Below are 15,906 nucleotides of genomic sequence, written 5' to 3' on the forward strand. Positions count from 1 at the left end.
TTATGACTGATGAATATTTAGGAATTTACTTAACATAATTATCCAGTGTCATCTTCTTGATATAGTCCCTTAAGTTTTCACTAAATCAAGAGTTAGGGTTACTATTAATGACTATGTAAAGATTACTTAATATTGAGCCAAGAAGAGACTATGAATATGTTCTCTTTTTTGTTCAACTTGTTTTATCTTGGAATTTCAGCTCTGTCAAACAACTGTCAATTTTATTTTCCAAATACTCAAAGTTGTCCCATATTTAGCATTTTCTTTCCTTCACCCTGGAAGATGTCACTCCTAGAGTACCCCACTCTGGGGCTCTTAATTCTGTTTTTCTTGTTAGATTCCTGTTACCTCGTTCCGTGTCTTCCTCTTTCTTAGTTTACTTGTTTATTTTGACAAAATATATCCTCCAGTAACTTCCCTAAGAAACGGCACTTGGAGATCTAATTTTTCAGTCCTTACATGCCCCCAGAGGTCTCTATTCTGCCTTCATGTTTGGTTGATGGTTTGCACTGGGTTGAGCACTGTCTCCTGAAAATTCATGTCTACCTGATACCTCAGAATGCGACCTTATTTGGACACAGTGTTCTCACAGATATAATTAGTTAAGATGTGGCTATATTGGATTAGAGCGGGCCCTAAATCCAATGATGGGTGTCCTTATAAGAAGGTCATGTGAAAACACAGAGACACCAGAGGACAGAAGGCCACATGATAAGAAAGGCAGAGAGTAGAGTGATGCATCTACAAGCCAAGGAATGTTCGGGATTACTGACCATCACAGAAGCCAGGAGGGAAACAGGAAACATTCTCTCCCAGAGCTCTAAAAGGAATCAGCCCTGCCGACACCTTGATTTTGGACTTCTGGTCTCCAAAACTGAGAGAATTTCTACTGTTTTAAGCCACCCAGTTGGCGGTGCTTTGTCATGACAGCTCTTGGAAAAGAATCCATGGTTTATCCATGTGTACAATTCTATGTTGAGCATAGAATTGAGTATAATTTGCCTCCAAATTATGACAGCTCTGCTCCATGGCATTGTAGCTTCCAGCGTTGGTTGGAGAAGTCAAAGAACACTTGAATGCCCATCTCTTTGTATGTGAAGTGCCCCCTCCCACCATAAACTTTTAGAAGATTTCTGTATTCCTGGTGTCCTAAAATTCACAAATATCTACCTGACTGTGTTTCTCTTTTTATTGGTTGAGCGGGGCACATTGCAGAACCTTTCCAATCTGGAAAGACAAGTTCTCAGTTCTGGGGAATTATCTTGTGGTTTTTGTCTTTGGAAATTCCTTCTCCTCTATTTGTTACTAGTTAAAATCTCCCGGATCGACCTTCCCAAATGTCTTATGCTGCTTCCCTATTTGCTTTTGTTCTACTTTCTTAGCCATTTCCTTGGCTCTGGGTCCTCCGTGTTCTCTGTGTTACTCTTTCTGTTTGTTTGAATATTTCTCATATTAGAAACTTAACCTCAACCGCCCGGTGATGCTTGGTGGCCTGTATTAAAGAGTGAGCAGTGACCAGCTGATTGGAAACTCTCTGTGAAGGAGAAACTTGCTAACCAGCTCTGGGAAAGGAAAGAACTAAGGCTCCAACCATTTTGCCTGAAAGATCTCGGTCCCTCCCACAGTGGCTTTGTGCTCCTCCACATCTTTTGCTGTATCTGCTGCTTTAAATTTTAAGCTTTTCCAAGGTTCTGAGAGAAGAATCAGATTATGTCTTGTATGTCCCTCTCGGACACCCATAGCTTATAGCTTTCTGCACTCTGCTAAGGAAGTCACCACTCTCTTGCAGAGATTGCTCTCTTCAAAAAAAAAAAAAAAAGTGTGAGTTCTCAGTTGTGGCTGAATATCCTTTAATTCTCTTTGTCCTTGTGCATTAATATTCTTTTGGTTGTTGTCATTGAAAGGGCTTCCAAGAAGAGGTAGAGATGTGTCATCATCCACCATGTTGCCCACCATGTTGCCCACCATGTTGCCCACCATGTTGCCCATGTTACCCACCATGAATATCCTTTAATTCTCTTTGTCCTTGTGCATTAATATTCTTTTGGTTGTTGTCATCGAAAGGGCTTTCAAGAAGAGGTAGAGATGTGTCATCATCCACCATGTTGCCCACCATGTTGCCCATGTTGCCCACCATGAATATCCTTTAATTCTCTTTGTCCCTGTGCATTAATATTCTTTTGGTTGTTGTCATCGAAAGGGCTTTCAAGAAGAGGTAGAGATGTGTCATCATCCACCATGTTGCCCACCATGTTGCCCATGTTACCCACCATGAATATCCTTTAATTCTCTTTGTCCTTGTGCATTAATATTCTTTTGGTTGTTGTCATCGAAAGGGCTTTCAAGAAGAGGTAGAGATGTGTCATCATCCACCATGTTGCCCACCATGTTGCCCATGTTGCCCACCATGAATATCCTTTAATTCTCTTTGTCCCTGTGCATTAATATTCTTTTGGTTGTTGTCATCGAAAGGGCTTTCAAGAAGAGGTAGAGATGTGTCATCATCCACCATGTTGCCCACCATGTTGCCCACCATGTTGCCCATGTTGCCCACCATGAATATCCTTTAATTCTCTTTGTCCTTGTGCATTAATATTCTTTTGGTTGTTGTCATCGAAAGGGCTTTCAAGAAGAGGTAGAGATGTGTCATCATCCACCATGTTGCCCAAGAAGTTTCCTTTATTCTCCAATGCACAACACGCTGCAACTATTTCTATTACAACCCTCTGTTTAGTGAGAAACCTCCAGTTAAATGAGAACGCTGGCACTGGAATTTCAAAGAGGGCTAGACCCTAGTTCTGACATGTATGACACACTTAATGTTTCTGATATTCCTTGTCTTTAAAGGGAGGTGAAAATATCCACCTATGAATAATCAATGCTAGTGCACACTGTTCGTGATTTCTGCTTCAGGGAGTATTTAGGGTTGATTTGATCACAAGGAGGAAGAAAGTCACAAACAGTTGAGGCAAATTTCTGTAATCCCTGTGTGCTGTCAGCATTTTGCCCAATGGTGTGGAATAACCGTGATGTTGGGAATGATCATTTCACTAACTTAACAGAATCATCCTGTTTGAGAAGTGTCCTGATGGACAACCATCCTCAAAGATAACTCACAAACTGTTACACTGGAGAAGAAAGGAAGAAAAATGCCAGTAAAAATTGCAAGCTCTCTCTTCCTTTGGTCAGACTGTGACTTCTCCACAAGAATAGAGCTGTTCAGAAATCAGTCTTTCCTAGAGTTTCCAGATACAGTTTATCTTTTTCAAAACTGAATTGTAAAATCCCTCAGGAAGTAGAAAGCATTAACTCAGAGCCAGGGTTCAGAAAGATAGTAACAAATTATTCATGGCTCAAGAAAAGAGTTTTCACAAAATGTGTTGAATAGTTGTATTTGAAATATTAACAAATGTTCTGAAATTCCCAAATGTAGCTTCAGACTGACTGATTTGCTCAAATTTTGGGTACTGCTCAATTAAATATTATCTCTCCAACCGCCTACAAACTCTTACTTCTGAAAAGTAGAATAGTTATACTATGAATGTCTGAAAGGCATATTTGGAAATATTTTCATTATTTCTTGCTGCAAAAGATAACCTTATATTTTCTTTTTGAACTGTTTTCTGATTATAAAAATAATGTGTCCATGGTGGAAAACTTCAAAAATATAATTTGCAATACAACCTGGCCTTATAAAGCTTATTTCAATTTTCATCAAAAGTATTAAATGTGTGGGGCGCCTGGGTGGCTCAGCTGGTTAAGTGTCTGGCTTTGGCTCAGGTCATGATCTCGTGGTTCGTGAGTTCGAGCCCCGCGTCAGGCTCTGTGCTGACAGCTCAGAGCCTGGAGCCTGCTTTGGATTCTGTGTCTCCCTCTCTGTGTCTGCCTTTCCCCTCTTTGCATTCTCTTTCTCAAAAATAAATATTAAAAACAATTTTTAAGTATTAAATTTGTATTTAGACTTCATAAAATTCAAGGTTTAAAAAATAGGGGGGAAAGTATATTGAGTGGAAGGGATGGATAGGTAGAGCACAGCAGATTTTTAGGGCAATGAAAATATTCTGTATGAGACAAAGACAGATACCATATGTTTTTACTCTTATGTGGATCCTGAGAAACTTAACAGAAGACCATGGGGGAGGGGAAGGAAAAAAAAAAAAGAGAGGGAGAAAGCCAAACCATAAGAGACTCTAAAAACTGAGAATAAACTGAGGGTTTATGGGGGGGTGGAAGGGAGGGGAGGGTGGGTGATGGGCATTGAGGAGGGCACCTGTTGGGATGAGCACTGGGTGTTGTACGGAAACCAATTTGACAATAAATTTCATATTAAAAAAAATTCTGTATGATACCTTAATGGTGGATCCATATGTATATACTTATCCAAAGCTATGGAATGTAGAATACCAACAGTGAACCGTGATGTAAACTATAGAGGTGGGTGATTATAATGTGTCAATGTAGGTTCACCAATTGTAACAAATGTGCCACTCTATTAGGGGATGTTTATAATGAGGGAGGCTATCCCTCTGTAGAGGCAGGAGGTATATGGGAAATCTCTATACCTTCCCCTTAATTTTATTGTGAGCCTAAATCTATTTTTTAATGAAGTTTTAATAGGAAAAAAAAGTAGATCACAATATCCAAGTTGTTCCACACTTAAAAGGTTTCTAACATATGTGTTCTTTTAAAATTAAAGTAATTAAAATTAAATGAAAATGTTATTTTCTCATTCTGACTAGCTATGTTTCAAGTGCTTGACAGCCACATGTGGCTACTGGCTAGCTACTTTAGGAGACAGAACTAGATGGGTAGGTACATAGATACGTAGATATAGGGATAGGGATATGAATATGCCACACATGAGCATTTTCCCATATCAATAAGTATTATTCCAGTACACGACTTTCAGTGATTACAAACTGTATCATTCTTTCTATGGGTATATGGAAAAATATACCTATTTAATTATAGGATACTGGACATGTGGTTTTTTGGTTTTGTTTTTTTTTTTACTATTTTTTTCTATTTTTGCTTTATAAATTTGTACTATATTTATGATTATTTCCTTGTGATAGATTCCTAGAAATGGTATTACTAAGTTCAAGTGGAGTATTACTAAGTGTATTCATCAGGGTTCTCCAGAGCAACAGAACTAATAGGATATATATGGAAGGAGAGACTTATTTGAAGGAACTGGCTCATGCAAGTGAGGAGGCTGGCAAGACAAATACCTGCAGAGTTGGCCAGTAGACTAGAGACTCAAGGAAGTGCTACAGTTTGAGCCTCAAGGCAGTCTTCTGGTGGAAATCCCTCTTCTTCAAGAGAGGTCTTTTAAATTGAGGACTTGGACTAATTGGATGAGGCCCACCCATGTCATGGAGTAAATCTAGTTGACTCAAAGTCTGACTTAAATGTTAATCTCACCTACAATATAAATGCTCCTCACAGAAGCATACAATAATGTTTGAACAAATATCTCGGTACTGTGGCCTGGCCAAGATGACACATAAAATTAACCATCACAGGGACACTTGGGTAGCTCAGCTGGTTAAGTGTCAGACTCTTGATTTTGGCTCAGGTCGTGATCTCACAGTTTGTGAGTTTGAGCCCCGCATGGGGCTCTGTACTGGCGGTGTGGAACCTGCTTGGGAATCTCTCTCTTTCCCTCTCTTTCTGCTCCACCCCTGCTCGTGCTCTTTCTATCTCAAAATAAATAAACTTAAAAAAAAATTAACCATCACATTAAATTTAGGTTCTTGAAACATATTATCAAATCATTTGGAATAGTTTATATTCTCATCTGCAATATACAAGCTCATCATATCACATCCAAACAATTAATATTATATTTTTTCTATTTTTACTAATTCTATATGCAAAAAGTTCTATGATTTTAGTTTATATAGTTTTGATTACTGTGAAACTAAATATTCTCTCATATATATATTGACCATTTATGCTTCTGATTCTGTTGTCTATTAATTCTTTTTCCTATCCTTTCTATGCAAAAAAGCAATGAAAAAAATCACAAAGGAAAAAAAGTTTTATTCAATGCTACAAAATTTAAGAAAATCTGTATGGTGATCAAAGAAATGATAGACTGAGGAAGTTATTTGCGCAGATATGACATACTTAATGTTAAATCTCTACTCCCCAACAAGATTTTGAGAGATACTGAGCTTCTTTGCAGAGAAGGCATTTAAACCAAGACAAAGTGACTAATGTCAGAGATGCTCCCAAATGGATTCCTAAACTAAAAACCCCCTAAAATACACCAAAACGTGAGACTATTCTTATAATACCCCTTTCTCTAGCACTTGCCTTCTGTGCAAAGATTCATGTATATAACGGTGGTTATTTCCTGAAACATTATTTTCACATGATTCTTTAGCACAAAATATTTCCAATATTAATAGCCAGCCACTCTTCTTTTTTTAATTTAATTTATTTTTTTCTTAATTTACATCCAAATTAGTTAGCATATTACCAGCCACTCTTCTAAACTCTTTGCAGACTCACTTAACTCTGGCAACTACCTTATGAAGTAGGTACTATGAAAATCTCCATTTCAGAGATGAGAAAACTGGCACCCAGCAACCCTAAATGATTTACTAGTCAATTACAGAGGCGACAATATTGGTGTTCGCTCATCTATTGTTTCCATCCAGTTGGCTAGCTATGTGTTGATTTATTCTCAAACTAATTCTCAGAAGGCTTTGGGATGACTCTCCCAAACATCCAAGAAAGACAGGTAAGAGCAAAGCTGAACATCGCTTCAATGACCTGAGATGAGCCCCAAGAGGTAAAAGGGGGGAGGGGAAGGATCCTCTCAAATTAGAGAGTGGTGTCAACGGGCCTGAACTTCAAGGACTTCTTTCAAGTTACAGTGCAATTTTGATCAAGTCCCAAGAACCAACACCGAATTTCCTTTGTCAAGGAAATTGTGCAGAAAGAAAAGGAGGAAATTCTGGCAAAAACGATCTCAGATGGACAAAGACTGAAACAAAGAAGGAAGGTGGTGAAGGAGAGATGAAACCTTCAAATGTGAGCCCTTACCACTCTGTAGTTCAGTGCATGCAAAGTTGTCCTAGATGGCAGGTTTCGAAAGGAAAGCTTCCATGCCTCCAATCTGACTCTTGAATGACAGCTCTGACTTGCCATGAGGTGAGCATTGGAGGGAATCACTCCATTTCTGGATAGTCAGTAAGCAAAAAACAAAACATTTTACTAAAACTCAATGATAAAGCACCAAGAGAAAATAGACAAAATGCAAAGAATGTGCAATAGAAAAATGAACCGCATCATACTTAATGATAAGATGCTAGAACTAATTAATTTAACAGGCATTTGTCAAGTATCAACCAGGTCACCCCTTTACTAAGTGCTGGACATACTATTGTGAGCAAAATCAGGTAAGTTCTCAGATTTCATGAGGTTTACAGATAGGCAGGCAGTGATTCATCACACAACCACACGACTAAATCTGAATTTACAACTGCGATGAGTGCAATGAAGTAAAGGAACATGATACAGGGGGAGAAAGTAATAGGGAGACTTGTCTGATCAAGATCTGGAGGGTTCGTCATTCGGGCAGAAGTGATGAACTGAGATCTGAAGCATGAGCAGGTGAGCTGGAGAAACGACAATGTGTGAGAAGACAGGGAATAGGGTACCTTCCCATTAAGGTCAGAAATGAACAGTAATGCTGTTAACACTACTATTATTTTTTTTTAAGTTTATTTACTTATTCTGAGAAAGAAAGAGAGAGAGAGAGAAAAAACCAGCAGGGAAAGGACAGAGACAGAGAGAAAAGGAGACAGAGAATCTGAAGCAGGCTCTGTGCTGACAGCAGAGAGCCTGATGCAGGGCCCGAACTCATGAACTGTGAGATCATGCTGTGAGGCAAAGTTGGACGCTCAACCGACTGAGCCACCCAAGTGCCCCAACACTACTATCATTAACTCCATTCAGGAAATACTAACAAATGCAATGGGACAATAAAACAAAATGGGAAAGGAAGAGGCAAAATTGTTATTTTCAGATAATGTGGCTGTTTAGAAAATCCCCCATAAAATGTAATTAAATGCCATTATATTGGAAAGGATGTTTGATAGGATAGTTGGTTATATACATATACAAGAATCTATATATTTTTAATATAGCAATAATGAGGGGGTAGTATTTACAACAAGAACAACAATGCAAAATACCTAGGCATAAGCATAACAAGAAATGTAGAAAAACTATAAAATTCCACTCAGCAATATCAAAGAAAGCAAAAGCAGATACGTGCCACATTCTTAAACACATAGAATATTTTTAAATATCATTTGTGCCCAAAGTATTATATAATTTAACATGTTGGAGAGGGTGGGCTTGGAACTTGAAAAATGGTTACAAATTTCATCTGGAAGAATGGGTGATTGGCTCTACTGTATACTGATCATACCATGAATCCATAATTTCTTTTTAATTTTTTTTTTACGTTTATTTAGTTTTGAGACAGAGAGAGACAGAGCATGAACGGGGGAGGGTCAGAGAGAGGGAGACACAGAATCCGAAACAGGCCCCAGGCTCTGAGCTGTCAGCCCAGAGCCCGACGCGGGGCTTGAACTCACGGACCGCGAGATCATGACCTGAGCTGAAGTCGGATGCTTAACCGACCAAGCCACCCAGGCGCCCCCATAATATTTTTTAAATGGGTTCAAAAAGGTATAGGCAAATCAATGGAATGAAAGTTCCAGAAACAGACCTAAATAAATATAGAATTTTAGTGTACTATAATTTTTAATAACTTGACTGAATTCTATTGTTTGGATGTACAGTACAGGATAAGAAAGCTACCACTCCCTAATCATTGGCTGTGTATGAAGGGACTATGATCATCTCAATTTGCCTGAAGCAGGTTTATGCCTGTTATCTTGGCATGATTATTAATAGTCTCTTCTTTCAATCTCAACACTGTCTCCTTGTGGATGATACATCATATGGTCACCCAAGTTATATATATTCTTTCTAATATTTCCTAATTATAAAGAACACTTTAGTAAATATCCTAGCAGCTAACTCTTTATACTGAATTTGTATATGGCTCGATCAAAACATGTGCACATTTAAGCTTTTTTAAATATATACTGCCCTCCCTCCCAGAAGGGTTGTACCAATTTACACTCCCACGAGCAATTATGAGCACAGTCCTTTTTTCGTAAACCTTCACAACTCTGGTACTACTATTTATTTTTGAAGATTTTTGACAGTTCAATTAGCAAACTATTAAAGCAAATTCATTGCTTTAATATGGATTTATTTCATTACTATTGTGAGCGAATATTTGTATAGATTAGTGTTCTTTCATTGCAAGCAACCAAAAGTAATTCTGGATGGATATTGGGGAGAATGCAGAGGAAAGACAGCAGGGACCCACAGAATTAATGGGAGCCTAGAAGACCAGGCTTAGGAATGGTGGGGACACAGGCATCTCATGAGGTGAGGAAGCAGTCCAGCAATGGACTCAATGTGAAAGGCATTACTGGGTCAGGGCTGCTCAGGAAACCAGTGTAAGAACAAAATGAAACCCCAACAACTTTGGTCTCTTTCTTCCTCCCTTAACATTCAAGTTCCAGTTGACCTGGGCCACATGCCTGCCCTCAGGCTGGGAATGGGCAGTGCCCTGATTACAATCCCACCGAATCATAGCTAGAGGGAAAGCGAGAACTTCTCAAGGGATATCAGAGTGTTGTTAGGATGGGGAAGTGGGCCCTGGGCACACAACCCCATAAATGACCGTGACCACTTTCTTCAATATTGGCTGTTCATTTCCCTTTCTGCGAACCATCTATGCATATTCTTTGCCCATTTTTCTCCTGCAGTGTTTTTGTTGTTGTTGTTTTGGGTTTTGTTGCCATACAAGAGATTTGCAAGGATTTTTAAAGCTGAACTCAGCCACACTTTACAGACACCCCTTAAAGAGCTCTTCATTTTGTAATTCACAAAAGTTAACCGCCCCTCCTCCACAGGTTTTGTTGTTGGTTGGCTGTAGTACTTAACCCGCAAAATCACAGTGGTTTAAGTGATGATTTGAAGACCGGGCCCCCAAATTCTTTGACATCCTTCGCATTGGAAAGTGGGATCTATGTCCCGTGACCTTGAATCTCGGCTCTATGACCACTTGAGCAATAAATTATGGCATAAGTGATATTGTGTCAGTTTCTGGACCCAAGCTTCAGAAAAGTCGGCTTTGACTCTCTGTCTCTTGAGACATTTGCTCTCAGAATCTAGATACTATTCCATGAGGATGGCAAATAGTGGAAAGGCTAGAATGCAGAGGAACTGGGGGGCCAGCAGCCAGCAGCCTCAGCTGAGCTTCAGCTGACACCCAGCCCTCACTTACCACCCATGTGAGTGACACATCTTGAAAACAGGTCCTCCAGCTCCCATTGGCCCTGCCCTAGCTGATGCCATGTGGAGTAGGAGACTACTGTCCCTCACAGCCCTATCCAGATTAGTCTAGTGAGTAAAATAAATAATGTTATTTTAAGCCTCCGAGTTCTGGAGTAGCTTGTTGCACAGCAAAAGGGAACTTGATGGAACATAGTACTTTAGACATTTATTTCTCGTTTGGGGTTTAGTACTGGTGTTACGGTTAGCAAGGAGCCTTCAGCATGGGAACTTTGAGATTTCAAGGATGCTTACTTCTTTCACCTTCTGATTCCACCCTCCTCTTATGGATTCAGTAGCTTTATGAGGAAAGACTAAGTGAAAAAGTGAGCGGGGAAGGGATATGTGTTTGTTATGCTCTTTGGTCCGGGAAAACAAATAAACATCGCTTTCACTTGCTTTTCTATTGGCCAAAAGTGGCCATATGCCCACCTACAGATGCAAAGGAGTTTGTAAATTGTGGTTCTTGGCTTCCCAGTAAACACTTTACACTGTGAAAGGTGGAGCACAGATCTTTGGTGGAAAAACCAGTGGTCTGACACACTCACCTAGCAAGCAGATCAAACCATTTTCTTCTTTGGACACCAACAAAATAAGAGAACCAAGATTGCCAGAAGGATCTCATTGTTCACTTTGTATAGCATATTTCTGGACAAAACGTGTGGGAACCGAAGCCTGGTGTCACACATTGTGTATAAACTAAATAGTAAAACCTATACTTTTCTGAGCTACATAAGTTGGCTTATGGAAAGGTGATTTCCAAATAAGGAATCAATCAAGGAAATGTAGAGGGAGACTACCCAGGAAAGAAAAACTGGTTTGGGTTGTATATTTTGGAGCACAGCTGGTCACAAAGTAAGAAGCAGCAGGTCAGGGGTGCCTGGGTGGCTCGATTGGTTAAGCATCGACTTCGACTCAGGTCATCATCTCATGGTTTGTGAGTTCGAGCCCTGCATCGGGCTCTGTGCTGATGGCTCGGAGCCTGGAGCCTGCTTCAGATTCTGTGTCTCCCTCTCTCTCTACCCCTTCCCCACTCACTTGCTCTCTCTGTCTCTGTCTCTGTCTCTCTCTCAACAATAAATAAACTTAAAACCAAAGCAGCAGGTCATAGAGAAGAGATGAAGGGAACAGTAGTTTGGGGCTTGGCTCTGCCACCAACTTCTGTGTCACCTTGCTTGCCCTCCCTGCTTCTCCACTTCCTCAGGTGAAAAAAGAGGTTGGACTAGACTATCTTGAAGTTTATTATTGTTTTCTTTATTCCTCACCTGTCAGGCTGAGCACAAATACAAAGAAAGCTGCTCTCCTGGAAATAATGGCATGATGTACACCTCTAATTGTTCATTAATATTCTCCCCTATTAAATGACCCACTCCTCAAAAAAGCTAGATTGGAAACTGTGGACTTTTCCACTTTTGCCTAGTGTTCGCTTAGCAACAACAGCAACAGAAACTACTCTGAATCTTGGTAAGGATAAATAAAAAGAAATCTCTGAGGATTCTTTTCCAGGAACAGGAAATGACTCCCAGCTTGGAATTCATGGGAGCCCTCAGTGTCAGCAGGAGAATGTACCTGTGTCATTTCCTTCTCACCTCCCGAATTTTAACTTGAAGGAATCAGCTACGAAGGTGAGAAGGGCAGGAGGGGAGTTATGCAAGCAAGTTCTCATCTGTTCTCAAAGTTATAAGTAAGAAGAGATAATGCTCCGAGGCCCCGTTCTCAGCAAAACACTGACCAGATAAGCCCCAAGCTTATGTCATAGGAAATAAATCTTTGCCCCTTGGATGCATTTACTGAGTGCTCCATTTCTTTAGGAGAATTTTTATTTCATACATGGCCAATACTATTTTTCCCATCACTCCTGCAACTACTGTACAGAGGAATTTGGGGTTTGTCCCCAGAAACTGCATCCTCTGCAAATTGAAGGAATGCGTGTATAAATTTCTACAGCATGTGTGTGTGCATGTGTGTGCACGTCTGTGTGTGTGCGTGTGTGTGCATGTCTGTGTGTGTGTTTGAGCATGTGTGTGTGGCAAATATGTATAATTCAGCACCAGGGATCCCAGAGGATGGGTGACTAATCACAATAAATCTGAACTTCTTCAGAGCTTTTGGGGAAAAGGGTGGGAGAAGAGAGTATCATGTCCAATGTTTAATAACAACAAACTCCAACACGAGAGACCTTGGAATGGAAACAATATACAAGAAGGGGTTAGCTTTGTGAGACTGTGGAGGAAAAATGCAAATTCTTTCTTACAAGGGCTTTCCTGAAATAAATCAAAAACTGAGATGTTTACATATTTATTCCATAACCTTTCTTACAGAAAAATTATCAGTTGCAGTGATGTTAATTGCTCTTGTTCCAAAACAAAGGTCACTGAAGTTTTTAATTTGTTTATATTTCTTGGTCTTAATCCAGTCTACTATTAGACTATTAAAAGTTACAGGATTACAACAGGATTACTATACAGGATTACTATAAAGGATTACTTTATATTCAAAATTTACACTACAATGCTATAGGTCATTGTTCTTAAGTGGATAAATCATGCTCTTCCAAAAAATCTGATTTACTTATTGTTTTTTACCACAGAGATTGACTGCTTCTTCAGATGCCTAAAACTGGGCTTTCGTTCAGGCACCTTAAATAACCCTGTCTTTTCTGGCTGAGCCAAAGTTCAGAGCAGGGTTTCTATAGAGTAGGGTGTCTACCCCCCCACATCCACAAGAAACATAACATACAAGTTTAGCAAGGCTTATCCAAACTCTTTACTGTATACCTACCACAACAAGTTTCCTTCAAGTTCAGCCTGCCTCTTTACATGTCCCTGAAATGACTCAGAGCTTCATGTGAATGGAGAGCAGGGGACACGGCTTTTCAGTAGAGCTGTCATGCTGCCCACAGGACATGTTACAACCGCTGTCCTCAGCTTCCTTAAATAATGGTGAAAAGACGTTTGCAGGTTGAGAGATGACGCTCCACACCTATTCAATTATTTGTAATCTCCTTATTTAATAATCTGAAACTGTAGCCTTGGAAAATTCATTATTTGTGGTCGGTGTATAAAAAGACAACCTGCCTTAGCTTAAACTCCTAAGTAATTGGAAAGTGATAAGGAACCTCAAGTGAAGCAAACTTGCCTCCAAAGAGTATCCTGTATCTTACTCAGGGATTTCCTCACAGACTCGGAGGGCCTCACAATCGTGTCATAAAATTTAAATAGACAAAAATTATTGGCATTTTCGTCTCAAAAATGAAAAATATTTGGAAAATGCATTATGATAGGTAAACCCACCTCTTGGTGAAAAGCAAAAAACATCTATATTAAGGCACTCGGATCAGGTTAAACCCTTCTCAATGCTTTTATGTAATTTCTAATTTGGAAAGATTTAGTCGTTGGAGCTGGGGACTCAGTCAACATTGAATTATTTTAGATATAACCATGAAGAGCAATTCTTTTTTAAGTTTTTTTTCCCTCAAATCTTTACTTATTTTTGAGAGAGACAGAGAGCACAAGTCGGGGAGGGGCAGAGAAAGAGGAAGACAGGAGCCCAAGTAGGCTCCGTGCTGTCAGTTCAGAGCCTGATGCAGGGCTTGAACTCTTGAACTGTGAGATCATGACCTGAGCTGAAGTCAGACACTTAACCAACTGAGCCACCCAAGCACCCCAAGAAGAGTAATTCTTCTTAGATAAAGGCTAATCACATTTGTTACTAGCTTTTAATGTGTGCTTTTTAAATAATTTTCAATTACACTTAGCTAAAGTTAATAATCCCCATGCGCATGACCCAGCCTCTTGTTTTTTAAATGTTTGTTTGTTTGTTTATTTATTTATTTATTTATTTTGAGAGAGAGAGAAGGAGAGAGACTATGCATACACATGCACACATATACACGCACAGACACGTGTGCACAAGTAGGAGAGGGGCGGAGAGGGAGAGAGAGAATCCAAAGCAGGCTTCATGCTGTCACTGCAGAGCCTGATGTAGGGCTCGATCTCATGGAAACTTGAGACTTTGACCTGAGCCGGAATCGAGAGTCAGACACTCAACTAACTGATCCACCCAGGTGCCCCATGACACAATGCAAGGCACTTCTTCCATGTTGATGCTTCAGACATAAATGTTTCTGAACTGATGTTCCTGCAGGCAGAAAGGTGTTTGCCCACTTCCACCATGAGCACCAAGGACTGACAGGGGCAGATGGAAACCAAGTGGGAGACAATTCGGAAAGACTCAAAGAGAAAAGTGTCAGGAGCCAGTGTGGGAGCATGCCTGCACACAATCTCCAGAGGGTTTTTTATTCTGTTTGAGTTGGGTAAACAGCTGTTGAGCCTTGATGATGCTTTAATTTTTTTTTGCTGTTTCTGGGAGCTTACACAGTGACCCAAGCACACAGACTCAGAAGGTCTCTACAGCAGATGTCATTGCCCCCTCTCCAACCCTCCACACTCAATGCTATATGCTAAAGGCAGCTTTGCCTGTGTCAGAGAATTAATCCCTCTGGGAGCATCTCTTAACCAGTAACACATAGAGATTTGGTGGATAAATAACTGAGCATGTTCTGTACTGTTTCCCAGCATTCCCCTGTAGGACTGAGCCTCAGTTGTCCATGGCGGTCAGTTGCTTGGTAACATTCCTTTCATTGGTAATCTTCCCTTTTCTGTATCACACCCTGAGCAGTGTTTTCTAGAATCACCTCCCAAATAAACTACTTGCACATGAATCCTTGTTTCAGAGGCTGGCATTTGAGTGGGAGTGAGGGAAAACTAAGACAGTCTTCACGGCTAGCACAGAGGAGACTGTGAAATGGTGTTTACTCAAATTGCAGAGACAAAAACATAAGAGATATTGCTATAACCATCGTTAGAAAGACAATCTACCAGCCATACCTTATGTCAGGTCGTTTGGTTGTTTGTTATACATGTTTTCATTTCCTGGTTCACTTCCTGAGTTTCAATTTTGGCTTCAACAGTTAGTAGTTGAGCAAGGAAGCTTGGACAGCTTCCTTGGATTTCTGTGTCTGCTTCCTCTTCTGTAAAAGACACCTACCTACCTCATGGGGTTGGATAATTGTTTTTGTCATTGTTATTATTTCTCTGTTGTTCTCCGGAGTCTTTAGACAGTCCTATAGGCTGTCTTATCCTTTCTTGATTGTGCTCCAGCAATTAAGAGAAAGTTTGTGAACCTCTTCCTGGGCCAAACAGTTAAAGTGTGGTACTCGGCAGGGGCAGCAACATCTATGAGGGAGAAAGTTCCCATCAACAAGATAAATCCTGGGGTCATGGCCAGATTCACAGAGTCCAGCTGGCCTCCCTTGCCATCCTTGGAGGTTTATGGTTTGATTACAGGAGCTAGTAGATATTCCTATGGAAGGTAAGAGAGATTTCACTCCATTATGGGTATAACTTTTTTTCCCCTTTAAAAATGGAGTACATACCATTTAGTCTTAAGAAGATGATTCAGAAAATG

Source organism: Lynx canadensis, chromosome C2 (genome assembly GCF_007474595.2).
Source record: "Lynx canadensis isolate LIC74 chromosome C2, mLynCan4.pri.v2, whole genome shotgun sequence".
Classification (NCBI taxonomy): Eukaryota; Metazoa; Chordata; class Mammalia; order Carnivora; family Felidae; genus Lynx; species Lynx canadensis.